The sequence below is a fragment of the Elephas maximus genome, chromosome 18 (genome assembly GCF_024166365.1).
Source record: "Elephas maximus indicus isolate mEleMax1 chromosome 18, mEleMax1 primary haplotype, whole genome shotgun sequence".
In the NCBI taxonomy this organism is placed as follows: Eukaryota; Metazoa; Chordata; class Mammalia; order Proboscidea; family Elephantidae; genus Elephas; species Elephas maximus.
The window spans coordinates 10,171,324-10,186,782 of NC_064836.1; the positions used below are offsets into that span (position 1 = coordinate 10,171,324).

The 15,459-nt window shown below is 49.3% G+C and overlaps 1 protein-coding gene across 6 annotated transcripts in view; it reads left to right on the forward strand.

Moving 5' to 3' along the window:
• Positions 1-15,459, forward strand: part of NAV1 (neuron navigator 1) — a 324,330-nt gene that overhangs the window by 88,724 nt on the left and 220,147 nt on the right. The gene's annotated exons all lie outside the window — the stretch shown is intronic.

The window sequence follows — 15,459 nt, forward strand, 5'->3', positions numbered from 1 at the left end:
TTAACTGTTAGGCCTGCCACCAACTCCTGACTGAAGCCTGTTGTCTTTCCTGCCCCTCGCATGCTCTGAGATCAGTGCACCCAGCCTGGTGCTGACTTAATTTGGCAGAAGGTCAGGTCTGCACCTTCAGCCCAGTCCCAACTACAGGTTTGAAGTCAGACTGTGAGCCCAGCTCTCCCCAAATGCCAGCCTGTGGTGTTCTAGGCAGGGTGCCAGGCCACACCTGCAAAGCCGCCTGGACCTCTAGACCGGAGCAATCCAGAATCACCCCAGACCTCTCCTGACCCAGCACCAAGGAACCTCCCTCCTCCAGCCCCAGCCCAGTGGCCCTGAACTTTGGGGCCTGGGAAGTATGTGGGGCTTGTTGAGTGATACCACCTCCATCTGCCTGGCTGGAAAACCTATCCATGGAGAAACGCTGGAGGCTTTAAGTTGGGGGAGAAAAATAATAATAATAAAGTGAGTGTGAGCAGGATGGAGCTGACAGGTCTGGTGGGAGACTCCGTCATCTGGCCAGCTGCCTGGGGGGTCTACACAGGCTCAGGTTTCTGTCTGCACTGAGCCCTCTCCCCCAAGGCTCCAGTACTCTACCCCTCCCCCACTTATCAGCTCCAGGGTCCATCTGGAATCTAAGCTATTGTTTGGGAAGCCAGACCTCCAGTAACTCTGGCCTGGAAGAAGATTGTGTGTGTGTGTATGTGTGTATACACGTTGTTGTTGTTAGCTGCCATCAAATGAGCCCCCAACTTAGGGCAATCCCATGCGGTGAAACAAAATAATGTCTGGTCCTGGAGCATCCTCGTGATTGGTTACAGATCATACCGTTGTGGTCCATAGGGTTTTCACTGGCTGATTTTCAGAAGTAGATCTCCAGGCTTTGCTTCCTAGTCCATCCTAGTCTGGAAGCTCTGCTGAAACTTGTTCGGTATCATAACAATACACAAGCCTTGTCTGGGCGGTGGCTGCTCATGAGGTGCCTTGGCCAGGAATTGAACCCAAGATGCCCGGATGGAAGGCAAGAATTCTACCACTGAACCACCATGAAGGAGCCCTGGGGGCACAGTGGTTAAAGTGATTGACTGCTAACCAAAAGGTTGGTGGTTGGAAACCACCAGTGGGTCCTCATAAGAAAGATGTGATAGTCTGCTTCTGTAGAGATTTACAGCCTTGAGAACCCTATGGGCTTGTTGTAAGTCGGAATCGACTCGACAGGAGTAGCTGGTGGATTCGAACTGCTGACCTTTTGGTTAGCAGCCGAGCTCTCAACCACTGCATCACCAGGGCTCCACACACATATATACACACAAAAATATAGCACTGAGAGGAGTGTTTGGAGCTGGGCTGGGGGCTGCGGTGCAGGGTGTGTCCTGGAGCAGAAAAGGGAGGACAGCTGTCTTCTGCTCCACTCCCTGGTGACAGGGCTGTGTGCGGCTGCACGTGCTTCCCAGGCCAGCTCAGCTTCCTGGGAGGTCTTTATAACTGAGCCTCCAGCCCCCTGTGATTTGTGGGACAGCTTTAAACCATTGATTTTCATTAGCACTAAATCATTTCTCTTGGCTAATTGAAAAGGAACCAAGGATGCTGACAGCGGAGCAGTTTGTATGCATCAAATCAGCAAAAAATGTCAATATGCTGACACAGCTGGGTGGCTATGTCCCCCACCCCCGCCTGGAGCTCCAAATTCACTTCTCTCTCAGAGGCCAGTGGCTGTGAGAAACAACCCCCAGAATAGAGAGTCAGGAAGTGAACTTGATTTTTAGCAGGAGGAATGTAGGTTAGACACTTGCAAGAACTTCCAGGCTAGAGAAAAAGGATGAGAGACTCCAAGAGAGACTCCGAGGTGATCAACCCAGCCTGTGTCAACAAAAGGACAAGGATGGGCAGCCGGCGGTGCTGACATTTCGGGGTGCTGTGGGGAGAGTGGGCGGAGCAGCAGGAAGCAGAGGAAGTTGGGGTCAGCTGGCTGGACTGCAGCGAGTGCCCTGAAGTCTCTTCTGTGTAGGCACATTTGAGCTCTGCATATGTCCTGCCACTATAAGCCAGGCTTACCCAGAACAGGCACAGGATAGGTAGGGGAACATTCTTTGAGGGAAGCAAAGGGCTGGGGTTGCTTTGGGAATGCCCGGTCTGCGCATATAGTATTTGAAAGCCAGCTCCTGGGAAAGGAGCTCGGCTAGGCTGGGAGTGAAAAGCCAGGGTCTTAACACCACCTTGATCATGTATTATAAATGCCAGGAAGCTCAACTCCCTGACATTACCTGAGATTAACACGGCCAGCCCCATCTTTCCTGTATAAGAACTTTGCCATCTGGCCACAAAGGAGATCAGACTGTAGTCTTACAGATAAATGAATCCCTTTAGTGTGACCTGAGAGTATTGGCAGAGCCCTGGGCCCTCGGGGTGGAGATGGGGAGGAGAATGAGGAGTCCCACTGCTTGTGGACAAGCCAAAGCTGAGCCAGGAGCCAGGAGCCAGCCAGGCGGGTGCTGAGGGTACTGAGCCCCTACCCGTCCCTGCCAAGTCCTAGCCAGCCAACCCCAATTTCCTCTGCTTCTTGCCAGTGCTCCGCCCACTCTGCCCATGCCCATGCTGAAATGACAGCACTGCTGGCTGTCCATCCTCGTCATTCTGTCGACCCACACTGGGGTGATGGCCTTCTCTGCCAAGGACCAGGCCCAGCTGAACGGCCCCTGGCTGGCTTGCTGGAGCCCAAAGTCAGGGTCTGCAGGCCAAGGGATTGGGGCAGGAGGATGGTCCCAGATCCCTTCAACTTCATCCCTCCCTACTACCCACATCTCAGATCTTCCTTCATCTCTGTCCTGGGAGGGTGGCAGAGATTCGAGACTGGAAGAGAAGGTGAAACATTTAATAAATGGCTATTGCAGTCCTGTTCTCAGCCCTGGTGCCCTGTCCATGAGGCCCTGTCTGAGCAACACTGGAGTCTTGTGTGAAGAGGAGGCCGTGTGGTCGCAGGGGAAGAGCACTGGACTAGGAGTGACCCTCAGCTCTAACGTTACTCAGTGTGATGATGTTGGACAAGTCACTTCCTGTCTTCGGGCTTTATTTTTTTCTTGTCCCTAATGCCCATTGAGTCGGAGACTCAACGGCAGTGGTTGGTAAGGCCCGTCTGGCTCCAGCGGCCTGTTGCTCTGGCTGTTTTGCATGTACCTGAAGATGCCTCTGGAGTGGGAAAGTAGGAGCAGCTTAGGGAAGAAGAAAAGAATTGGAAAAGGAAATTCCAAGGTCGTGGGGAAGAGGCAAAAGGAAATCCTGGAGCCTTAACAGTGATGGAGAAAGGGACGTCTTCTCTGTAAAGACTGAGCTGTAAAACTAGCTGACCTCTCTCTTCAGGGTTTCCTTTACCCCCATCTCTGCTCACTTGACCTCCCAGTGGACTGGAAACTCCTGGCGCACAGGGATGTTCTCGTTTGCTGTTACACCTCCACCCCTAGCTCCATGGGTGAGCTATAAGAGGCCAGCAGCCCACAAGGGTTGAATGACTGTGTGTCACATGGTGGGGGTGTTGGGACCACTTTTCCAGGGAGAGCCTGTGGGCACCCTTCTGGAGAACCCAGAGACCCTGAGATGAACAAGGATGGGGGGACACAGAGTACCTCTTCATGTCTGGAGGAAGGTGAAATGGGCCAAGAGGGAAGGACAGCGAGGGACAGGGAATTTGGGCAAAGAAGACTCAAGCTAGAAATGCGTGTGTGTGTTTGAGAAAGTGTGAGAGTGAAAATGTATGTGAATGTGTGTGAGTGTTGCGTGAATGTGTGTCAGTGAGTGTGTCTGTGTCAGTGTGTGGGTGCGGTGTTGTTTGCCGCAGGGGTGCTGAGGAAGCAGCATAAGTCACCTGCTTCCTGTGGCATCAGGGACACAACGCTCTGTTTCCTGAGTGTGGTTCAGCTGCCAGGACCAGGCTGGGCCTCTGACCAGAAGTGAAGCCCATGCTGCAGGCTGGTCCTGGGAGGAACTGTCAGAGTTTCAAGGGCAGAGACGGCATATGGCAGGTGGAGTAAGAAACTTGCAGGAAGGTCTGACTGTGGACAGGGGTTCTGTCGGTGGCTTCTGGGCCCCTGGAGGTCGTTCTGTCCTCCCTTCTCTCTCTGAATAGGCTGCCCCTAAGCCAGCCTCATATAGTTAGAAGGATCTCCGTGAGAAGAGATCTCCCCCGTCTGTCTTACTCACCCATGCCATGGTCTTCAGTGTGTTCATTTTGGAAACTCAGCCTGAAGTCTAACTTTGTTTACCCTCCCCCCCAACCTCAATCCCATACAAATTGGCTGTCTTGTTCATACTCAGATAAAAATAGAAATGTAGGTTAGAGGTGAATCCTTCTGGTGACACTGTGTGTGCTCCTCTGACTGGAATGGGTGACAAAAGATGCTCGTGGGAAATTTGGGATAGAACGGAGGAGGGAGAGAGATGCTGTCCTGACCATAATAAAGTGCTGTCCTGACCACAATAAAACCCATTGCCGTGGAGCCCATTCCAACTCACACTGACCCTATAGGACAGAGTAGAACTGCCGCACAGGGTTTCCAAGGCTGTAAATCTTTACAGAAGTAGACTGCCACATCTTTCTCCGGCAGAGCAGCTAATGGGTTCGAACCACTGACCTTCTGGTTAGCAGCTGAGCACTTAACCACTGTACCACCAGGGCTCTTTGACTTAATAATAACTAACATTTATTGACTGTTTATTCTGGGCCAGGTGCTCTCTTACATGGTTTTCTTATATAGCTCACTTAGTCTTTGTAACAGCCCTAAAAGACAGATATTATTTTTATTATTTCCCTCCACCGATCTGTCAATGAGTCCTACTGGGGTGGCTTGTGTGTTGCTGTGATTCTGGAAGCTCTGACATAGGTAAGTCAAATACCAGCAGGGTCACCTGTAGTGGACAAGTTTCATCAGAGCTTCCAGACTAAGACAGATTAGGAAGAAGGGCCTGGCAATTTATTTCCCTATATTTGAAAATTAACAAATGAAAACCTTATGGATCACAAGAGAACATTGTTTTACATAGTGCTGGAAGATGAGCCTCCCTAGGTTGAAAAAAACAAAACAAAATGAAAAAAAAAAACCAAGCCCCTTGCCGCCAAGTTGACTCTGACTCATAGATACCCTACAGGACACAGTAGAACTGCCCCATTGGGTTTCCAAGGAGCAGCTTGTGGATTCGAACTGCCGACCTTTTGGTTAGCAGCCAAATGTTTAACCACTGTGCCACCAATACACAGTGACCGTAACAACGGACCCAAGCTTACCAATGACAGTGAAGATGGCACAGGATCAGGCAGCATTTCATTCTGTTGTATGTGAGGTCGCCATGAGTTGGAGCTGACTCGGTGACAACTGACAACATTATTGTCTCTATTTTACAAATGAGGAAACAGGCCCAAAGAGGTTAGGCAACGCGGTAGGAGCTGGCAGTGCAGGATTTGGACTGGGAGTGGGGGGCGGGATTTGGGCTCCAGGCCTCTGCTCCGAACCAGCCCAATGGGAGTGCCCTGTCTGTACCCCGTGCTGCAGTCAAGGATACCCCAGACCTTTACCGTGAGTGATCCTGCTGTTTTCCTCACCTTCTTCCTCAGAAGCTAGATTTTTCCTCCCTATTTTGCAGCTGGTAAACAAAACACCAGGAAAGAGAAACTGTTTGCCCAAACTCGCTCAGCTCATGATGGAATCCGTTGCACTGCATCCAGGAGTCTCACCATCCAGGACTTGGTTTTTTTTTTTTTTTAGCTTATTTACCCTCTTGATGCTGGGGCTTAAATGTTTTGACCTTTTTGAAATGTGCATCCTAACCGCATTCACAGAATGCAGACGTGGCCCTTTTAATGGGCTCACTGCAGGAGGAGCTGTCCTATCAGCACCACGGCCGCCGCCCCACGCGCCCCGCCCACGTCGGCAGCCTCTCTGGGTGCTTCAAGGGCAGACTGGGCGGTGCAGATCCCGGCTGGGAATCGTGAGCCCAGCCAGTCCTCCAGACCTGGGAGCCCGAATGCAGTGTCCACTTTCCCAGCCTTCACCCTGCCCCCGGCCCCGCTGATCAGAGGGAGTCTGCGCTTGTGCTCTCACCAACTTCTGAGCTGGAGTGAAATATTCATAGGACCAAAAATACCTCCTAGCACTAGGGCTTTGGAGGCATTGAGCCAACAACCTCCATTTGTCCTGATGGGGCCTGGAGCCAGAATGAGTGGAGGCTGGAATGCTGGGAGGCTGGGGGTGACGGGGAGTCAGGGCTTGGGCTGGGATTCAGGCTGTAAAGTAAACAGCACAACAGGGTGGTTATAAGCACAGTCTCTGGAGCTCCATCTTCTCAGTCCACATACTGGCTCTGCCACTCACTAGCCGTGTGATGGTGAGCAAGTTCCTTAGCCTTGCTGTGCTTCAGTGTCCTTGTCTCTGAGGCAGGGATGATAATGATAGCAACCACACACAGGGCAATTGCAAGTTAATATAGGTGAACCCTTAGACCAGTGCCTGGCCTTCAGTCAGCAAATACAGCTGATTATGTGTTTGATTTAAAAAATGAAATAAAGCACCAGGGTGAGGCTGCGAGAGCAGACAGCTGGCGTATAGACTGGAAAGGGAAGTGTGGACCAGGTGGAAATTCACGTTGGGTGTGGGCTCTCTACCATGTTGGGGCTGGGACTGTGCCACCCTAACAGCCCACCAAACTCTCAACTCACCTGCTGTCCACCAAACTATCCCAAGTGGTGTCCTCAAATTTGGCTCCATCCCTTTTGGGAGGAGGGGCAGCTATTCTCATTAACACAATGGCTGCCTTTCTTGAGTACCTACTATGTGCCAAACACCATGCTAGGTGGTTTTCATTTAATCTTTACAAAATCCTATTACAACTTATTGCAGATGAGAACGTTGGGTTCAGAAAAGTTAAATAGCTTGTCTAAAGGCACATAGCAAGAAGTAGCAGAGTGAGGATTTGAACCCCAATCTTGCTGACTGCAAAGGCTTTACTCTTTCCACTATGCATTTTCAAACTGTCTCGTTTCCTGCCCCTTCTATTGGTGTTCTCATATCCAGCATGGTCAGTGTTTTTCCTGTTGCAGCTGCAGGTTTCTGCTCCAGGTCTTGTGAATGCTCTGGTCCTCCTCTGCTCTGCAGGAGAGCCAGGCAGTTCAGCCTATATCCCTGGGCACTTGGGATGGGGGGACACTTGATAAAGAAGGCCCTTTGTCCTTGTGATAATAGTAATATCACCACTTGCTGAGTCCTTATTATGGGCCAGGCACTGTTTAAGCATTTTACATGTATTAACCATAGTCATGTGTCGCATAATGTCCGTTTGGGCACCATCCAACCACATATACATCTGTGGTCATACATATATATATACACACACACACAAATATATATATATATATATATACCATTTGATTCTTTATTAGAACACTTTAAATTCGTGTTTACAAATATTTAACACAGGGAAAAAAAAACCACTCCATCATTCTTAACGGGAAGCGTAGAAGCAGGACCTATAAGAACAAGGGTTCAAGACAGGGCTTCCATTTTAACCTCTGTGTAGCTCCCACCCTGGGGCATGAACTACTGTGAAAGCTTGATAACCTAGACCTATGCAGTGTCCAGAGCTTGCTGGGTGCCAGCTTCCAGGGCAAAGCCCTTCTCTGAACTTCATACCGGGGTGCTGGTGGTAATACTTGGCCAAGTTCATGATCATCTTGGCTACATCCTTCTGGTAATAAGGCCACCCAAATATCAAGATTTTGGCCTCAACTTTGGGGTCCACCTGACTCACACAGAGAATGATCTGTGACACATATTCAACATGAGGGATATGCTGTCCACCCAGGTCAAAGATCACTTCCACCAGCCGTGCCTCCAGGTGAACGCTATGTGGTATATAATATGGTGTTCCCACAAGATGCAAATCGCATAACGTCCTATTTCACAGAACGTATTGTGGACGTTAAGTGACGCATGACGGTAATTTGCTTTTCACAGTAACCCTGTGTGGTAGGTCCTAGTCTCAGCCTCATGTTACAGATGAAGAAAGCCAGAGTTTATGGGATTTGCCTAAGGTCAAACCATTAGCAAGTAGCGGAGCCAAGCTTTGAACTTAGGCACTTTGGCTCTGGGAGTTTATTCTCTAACCACCACATCACGCAAAGAAGGTTGGGAGTTTAATCATCAAATCCACAGTTCTGAGACACCTCAAACCACCAAGCCCCTGACCCTGCTGCTGCCTCTTCCTTGAAGCCTTTCCAGATCTCGCCTCACTGAAAGACTGACACACACATCCCCGTAGTATTCTCTCAACGCACATCACACAAGCTGCTTGCAATGAGTGTGGGTGTGTTTCTTCCCCGCCAGATTGTTAGCTCCATGAGAGCAGAACCTGAGTCTCAGCCTTCATGATTGCCCTAGCACCTGGCACGTGGAAGGTGCTCAGCCAAGCTGTGTGGTTGTTGGGCAAAGGGATCCTCCCGTGAATCATTTTGTAAGTGCAATTATCTTTGGTAATGGGGAGTACTAACTCTCTAATGAAGGAGCCCTGGTTGCACAATGGTTAAGTGCTTGGCTGTTAACTGAAGGTTGGTGGTTCGAACCCATCAGCTGCTCTGTGGAAGAAAGAACTTGGCAATCTGCTCCTGTAAAGATTACAGCATTTGATGCATTGAACACTGGTGACCGAAGACCAGATGAGTTGTGGACTGACACCAAGGACATCATACATGAAGAAAGCAAGAGGTCACTGAAAAGACAGGAAAGAAAGAAAAGACCAAGACGGATGTCGGAGGAGACTCTGAAATTTGCTCTCAAATGTCGAGCAGCTAAAGCAAAAGGAAGAATTGATGAAGTAAAATAACTGAACAGAAGATTTCAAAGGGCAGCTCAAGAAGACAAAGTAAAGTACTACAATGACATGTGCAAAGAGCTGGAGATGGAAAACCAAAAGGGAAGAACACGCTTGGCGTTTCTCAAGCTGAAAGAACTGAAGAAAAAATTCAAGCCTCAAGTTGCAATAGTGAAGGATTCTATGGGGAAAATATTAAATGATGCAGGAAGCATCAAAAGAAGATGGAAGGAATACAGAGAGTCATTACACCAAAAAGAATGAGTTGATGTTCAACCATTTCAAGAGGTAGCATATGATCAGGAACCGATGGTACTGAAGGAAAAAGTCCAACCTGCTCTGAAGCTATTGGTGAAAAACAAGGCTCTAGGAATTGATGGAATATCAATTGAGATGTTTCAACAAACAGATGCAGCGCTGGAGGTGCTCACTCGTCTATGCCAAGAAATATGGAAGACAGCTTCCTGGCCAACTGACTAGAAGAGATCCATATTTATGCCTATTCCCAAGAAAGGTGATCCAACTGAATGTGGAAATTATTGAACAATATCATTAATATCACATGCAAGCAAAATTTTGCTGAGGATCATTCAAAAATGGCTGTAGCAGTGTATCAACAGGGAACTGCCAGAAATTCAGGCTGGATTCAGAAGAGGACGTGGAACCAGGGATATCATTGCTGATGTCAGATGGATCCTGGCTGAAAGCAGAGACTACCAGAAGGAAGTTTACCTGTGTTTTATTGACTATGCAAAGGCATTCAACTGTGTGGATCATAACAAATTATGGGTAACATTGCGATGGAAATTCCAGAACACTTAATTGTGCTCATGAGGAACCTTTACATAGATCAAGAGGCAGTTGTTCGGACAGAACAAGGGGATACTGATTGGTTTAAAGTCAGGGAAGGTGTGTGTCAGGGTTGTATTCTTTCACCATACCTATTCAATCTGTATGCTGAGCAAATAATCTGAGAAGCTGGACTATACGAAGAAGAACGGGGCATCAGGATTGGAGGAAGACTCATTAACAACCTGAGTTATGCAGATGACACAACGTTGCTTGCTGAAAGTGAAGAGGAGTTGAAGCACTTACTAATGAAGGTCAAAGACCACAGCCTTCAGTATGGATTGCACCTCAACATAAAGAAAACAAAAATCCTCACAACTGGACCAATGAGCAACATCATGATAAATGGAGAAAAGATTGAAGTTGTCAAGGACTTCATTTTACTTGGATCCACAATCAAGACCCATGGAAGCAGCAGTCAAGAAATCAAAAGACGCATTGCATTGGGTAAATCAGCTGCAAAGAACCTCTTTAAAGTGTTGAAGAGCAAAGATGTCACCTGGAAGACTAAGGTGCACCTGACCCAAGCCATGGTATTTTCAATCGCATCACATGCATGTAGAAGCTAGACAATGAATAAGGAAGACCAAAGAAGAATTGATGCCTTTGAATTGTGGTGTTGGCGAAGAATATTGAATATACCGTGGACTGCCAGAAGAATGAATAAATCTGTCTTGGAAGTACAACCAGAATGCTCCTTAGAAGCAAGGATGGCGGGACTACGTCTTACATGCTTTGGACATGTTGTCAGGAGGGATCAGTCTCTGGAGAAGGATATCATGCTTGGCAAAGTACAGGGTCAGCAGAAAAGAGGAAGACCCTCAATGCGGTGGATTGACACAGTGGCTGCAGCGATGGGGTCAAGCAGAACAACGATTGTAAGGATGGCGCAGGACCGGGCAGTGTTTCCTTCTGTTGTGCACAGGATCACTATGAGTCAGAACTGACTCAACGGCACCTAACAACAACAACAACAACAACAAGGATTACAGCCAAGAAAACCCTATGGGGACAGTTCTACCCTCAGAATCAACTCGACGGCACACAATGACAATAATAACTCTCTAATGTAACTTATTGAAGACAGGGATCCTAGGATGAAGGAACTAAGGAGCACTTGAGACCCTGTTTCTGAATCTGTTCACAATGGTTAAGTGAAATTTCAGTTCGAGATGCTTAGAAGGAAGAGGAACAAAGAGTATGCTTGGAGGTAGCAGATCTGGTAGAATCCCCGATCTATGCACACGTATACACACACACACACGCACATATACACACAACATGCACGCACACACGTGCATGGTCACGTAAGAACTGGACTCCTTGGTTCCATTCCCAGCTCCACCCCCAAACTTCTGTCCTTGACACATTGTGAAGGTATCACAAAGGGTAATCAGTACTGAGAACCAAGCTCTTTGGCTTGAACAGAGCCCTGTCCAAAAGAGAGATAGACTGTCCTGCTTCTCTGGGACATTTCCCTCTAATAGAGCCAGGAGTTTGGGGACCATTACAGCCAACCCTGCTCATCGCGGGAGGCCAAACATTCTCCAGACGTTACCTTATTCAGCCTGCTCAGGACATGAGGCTGTGGGAGCATGGCGGCAGAAAGAATCATCTTCATTTTGAGAAGGAGTCACTGTGCCCCAGAGCAAGGATGAAGTCTCCCAAATCATTTGGCCCATTAAGAATGCAGATTGGGTACCGTGGCCAACAGGCATCTGACTAGGGCCTGGGAGAGATCGCCTGGGCAGGGGCCTCACCCTTGAGCTTTAGAGGCTGAGTGCCCATGGGTCTCAGCTGCGAGGCCAATCCCCCACGGACATTCTCTCCTCTTCCTTCTACACCCACCCCCCAGCTCCCAGTAGCCCCAGAGTCTTCCTCTTGAATCCCAGGTGTGCTACCTCCTCCCGCCCCCCCCCCCCCCATTCATGCTGCCTACAGTCTCACCCACCGCAATGCTCCGGCACCACCCTGGGCCCCAGGACTGCTAAGGCAAATGGGATATGAGCGGCACAGGGAAATTGGCTAGATCTGGGAGTGTTGAGGAGGTGAAGAGAGGCCTCCCCATAGCTGCCTGTGCCTGATTTTTTTCTCTTCTGGTTTTCAAAATCCAAAAACCGGGCTTAGCCTCCCCTTTCCTGTTCCTCCAACTCAGGGGACCATGAAGGCTGGAGCGTCCAGGCTTGAGGCTGGACATGCATTTGGTTGCTGTGGCCAAGGGGTCCACGCTTGGGCCTCAGAGTCCTCCCTACCTGTATTTGGATCACAGCCCCACCACTGTCCACTCGTGTGTGCCCTTGGGAAGCTCACTTAACTTCCTCAGAGTCATTTTCCTTATCTGTGAAATGGCATAATAAAACCTACCTTGTGAGGATTAAAATACAGTCTCAACAAAAGGGAGATATGTGACCACGTCTAGGGCAGAGGGGTGTGCTGGCTGTCCTATGAGACCCCTTTCAGCTCTTAAGATGCTGAGTGTCTATGGATTCTTATCTGACAGCAAACCTGGAAAGCTCTTTGTGCCCCTTTCCCACTTTATTTGGGGGGCTATCTTCCACTTCCGCAAGTGTGGCCTCATTCTCCCAGGCCTCCACCCAGGGCAGGGTTGTCACACCCCACGCCCGTCCTGCCCCTGTCTAGGTGAGGCTGTCCTCTGGGCAGGAGAGAGCAGGGCCCCAACTGCGGTGGAGAGGGCGGGATGGGGCTCCTGTGACCTATCACGGGATGTTTTTAAATCTTCTTCCCATTGAGCGTTTGAAAAAATGATGATGGAGTAAAAGCAACTGCGTCTGCTCCATTAGCAAGTGAGAGAGAAGTGGCCTCAGGGTTGGAAACCTGGCCAGCCCTAGCTGTAGGGACTAGGCGGCTGAGCCTGAGGTGCAGGCCTGTCCAGGCAGAGCTGGGAGCTGGGGGTGCATCAGGACCATGTGGGTGAGTTGGGCCCCTGGGGGACCCTGGGCAGCACACCCTGGTGGAAGAGCGGCCCCCAGGAGAGACGCAGGTGAACCGAGATGCTGTTATGGGTTCTCTAACAGTGTAGCTCCTGGGGGGTGGTCTGAGGGGCCTCATTGGCTTTGGTCCCCACACTGGGAGTTGGTGGGCGCTGGGGTTGAGCGGAGAAGCAGAGGTGGGGCCGTGTGGCACTGCACCGGCACGGGAGAGCTGACCTAGGAATGCCAAAGGCCCCAGGGCATGGCTGCAGGGTGTTCAAGGCCCTCCTCTGAGTGGCCAGCTGGTTCACTTAGCTGGTTGATGCATGGTCCAGCTCTGTGCTGGAGGCCAAAGTCAGCAGCTCAGGCCCCACATGAGCAGGCCCACACGTGAGCCTCTGGTCCTGCTCAGCATTGTCACAGATACTTGTGGCCTATCACTAGAGGAGTGGATGGGGGAGGAAGGATGACAGAGTAAGCCCACCCTCACCTCTAGTAGGGGAGAAGGCTGAGTGCAGGACCTGAAAGCAGGCTAAAGCATGGTGTTTTCTTGTCTGAAAAACTCCCTGTTTCTCCACCTGACTGCAGATTCTGGGATTGATCCTACCCTCATTTTGCAGACTGGGCATGGAGAGGTGAAATACTTTACTCAGTTCTCACTGTTGCAGGTAGTACCTCCTTGGCACCCTCTGAGATCCATTTATGATGGTACTTCCCGGTCCCTCGTGTGGGGCTGTCCTTGATATGATGGGGCCGGGGGCAGGCAAAGGGTGACACAGTGGCCCTTCAGTCTGTGGCCTGGTGGGTACCATGGATGGGGAAGGGAGTAGGAGTCAGGCAATCCTTGCATATTATCCTCTAGGTCCAGGTGAGGGGCAGCCCCTGGCCGGAAGGGGGGCGGGAAGCAAGCTGCTTGTGGTCCCCTGAACATACGCACGTGCCTTTGCCACCCTTCTCTGCTGGGGAGGGAGAGGTTGCATTAAGCCAGTGGCCATCAAGCTGATTCCAGTTCATGGCGACCCCACGTGTGTCAGGGTAGAACTGTGCTCCACAGAGTTTTCAGGGCCTGATTTTTCAGAATTAGATTGTCAGGGCTTTCTTCTGAGGCACCTCTGAGTAAACTTGAACCTCCAACCTTTAGGTAGCAGCCCACATATTAACTGCGCCACCCAGGGACTCCAGCTCATCCAATAGTGGTATCCCAGTCATTAAAGTACAAATTAGAGGGAAGGGGAGGGGGCCAGAGGACTGTTCTTTCTCATGGAAATTATTTCATCTGTCAGTAGAGCAATCCTATAAGCCCTGGGCCATTTCAAGCTGTAGTTTTGTAAATCCATCAGTGCTCAGGGGTCTACCCTGACTTCTTATAGTCTAGCCTGTAAGTGATGCGGGACCACAGAGTCAAAGGCCAAGGAGAGGTCAGCAAAAGCCATAAACAATCCCGTTGTTGCTGACAACTTTCCAGGTATCCCAGTGGTTTGGGGTGGGCTGGCCACACTTCTGTTTCTATTTTCTCTGTCTAGAGTGTCCTTTGTCCCCATCTTCATCCAACTCCAGTTTACTCTTCGAGAATCAATTTGGGTATTTTCCTTGTACCTAAATCTTTGCCTCCATCTTTAATCATTTCCCCAGGACAGATTTCTAGGTGTGGCAACGTATCAGGGCCCTGTACTCTTACCAATACGGGATAGTATAATTTTTTTTTTAAATGGTAAATGTGATAGCACCAACCGATAGCCCATTGTTATTTAATTTGCATTTCTTTGATTGCTAATGAAGCCTTTTGCTGTTTACTTTTTTGACTAATTATAGTTATTTCCTGAATTTCCTGTTCGAGTCTTTTGTCTTTCCTCTCACTAGGTGTTTGCTTTGTATTCTTGCTTTTTATTATAGCTCCTATGTGTAAAGGTATTTGCTTCTTGTCTCTCATACATGTTGCAAGTATTTTTATAGTTCATTGATGCCTTGAACCTTTTGTAAGGGTTTTTTGTTCACACAGAGTTTTTAACTTTTATGCGCTCAGACCTATCAGTGTTTTCTTTTATGATTTCTGCCTTTGCTCTGGTGTTTAGAAAGGGCTTTCCCACCACAGAATTACAGAAACATTCATGCATATGCTCTTCAAATTCTTTTATGATTTCATTTTTTTACATTTAACTGTTTATCTGGAATTGATTACATGTTCTTTGTAAACTGCCTCAAATTCCCTTTGAAATGAAAGTGATTAATGGAGCCATTAATTCATTAATTAACATGGCAGGAAGAGGAGGCTGGTGGAAGGGGAGACGTTGAAGATACAGGAGAGAGATGGGATAATTAATGGAACAAGGTCCTAAAAGAGAAGGTGTGAAGTCTTGGGGCACGGGGTGCAGGAATAGAAGTCTCCCTTGAACGATAGGTGGAGACTCCGTCTCTGATACTAGAGGAGAGCTGTCAGGAGGTGATAGAGGTCTGTTTTGCAAGAGCAGGAGGTGGGTAAGGAACGAGCAGGAGAGGAAGGCTGTGAGCCAGGTGCCCAATCTCCAGCGACTGTGGGGGTAGGGTGACTGTGGGGAGGTGGGGGAGACCAGGAGAGATGGCATCAATGAGGACGACCAGAGAATGGTATGAGCCAGGTGGTAGCAGTCTCAAAGAGAGGGGCTTATGATTGGGGAGAGTTGTGATTGGACCCCCAACTTAGGGCACAGTGAGATGCGGAAGAATATTATACTCCGCTAGAGAGGTGGCCCTGGGAGCATAGTGCTTAAGAACTTGGCCGCTGACCAAATGATTGGCAGTTGAAATCCACCAGCCACTCCTTGGAAACCCTATGGGGCAGTACTACTCTGTCCTGTAG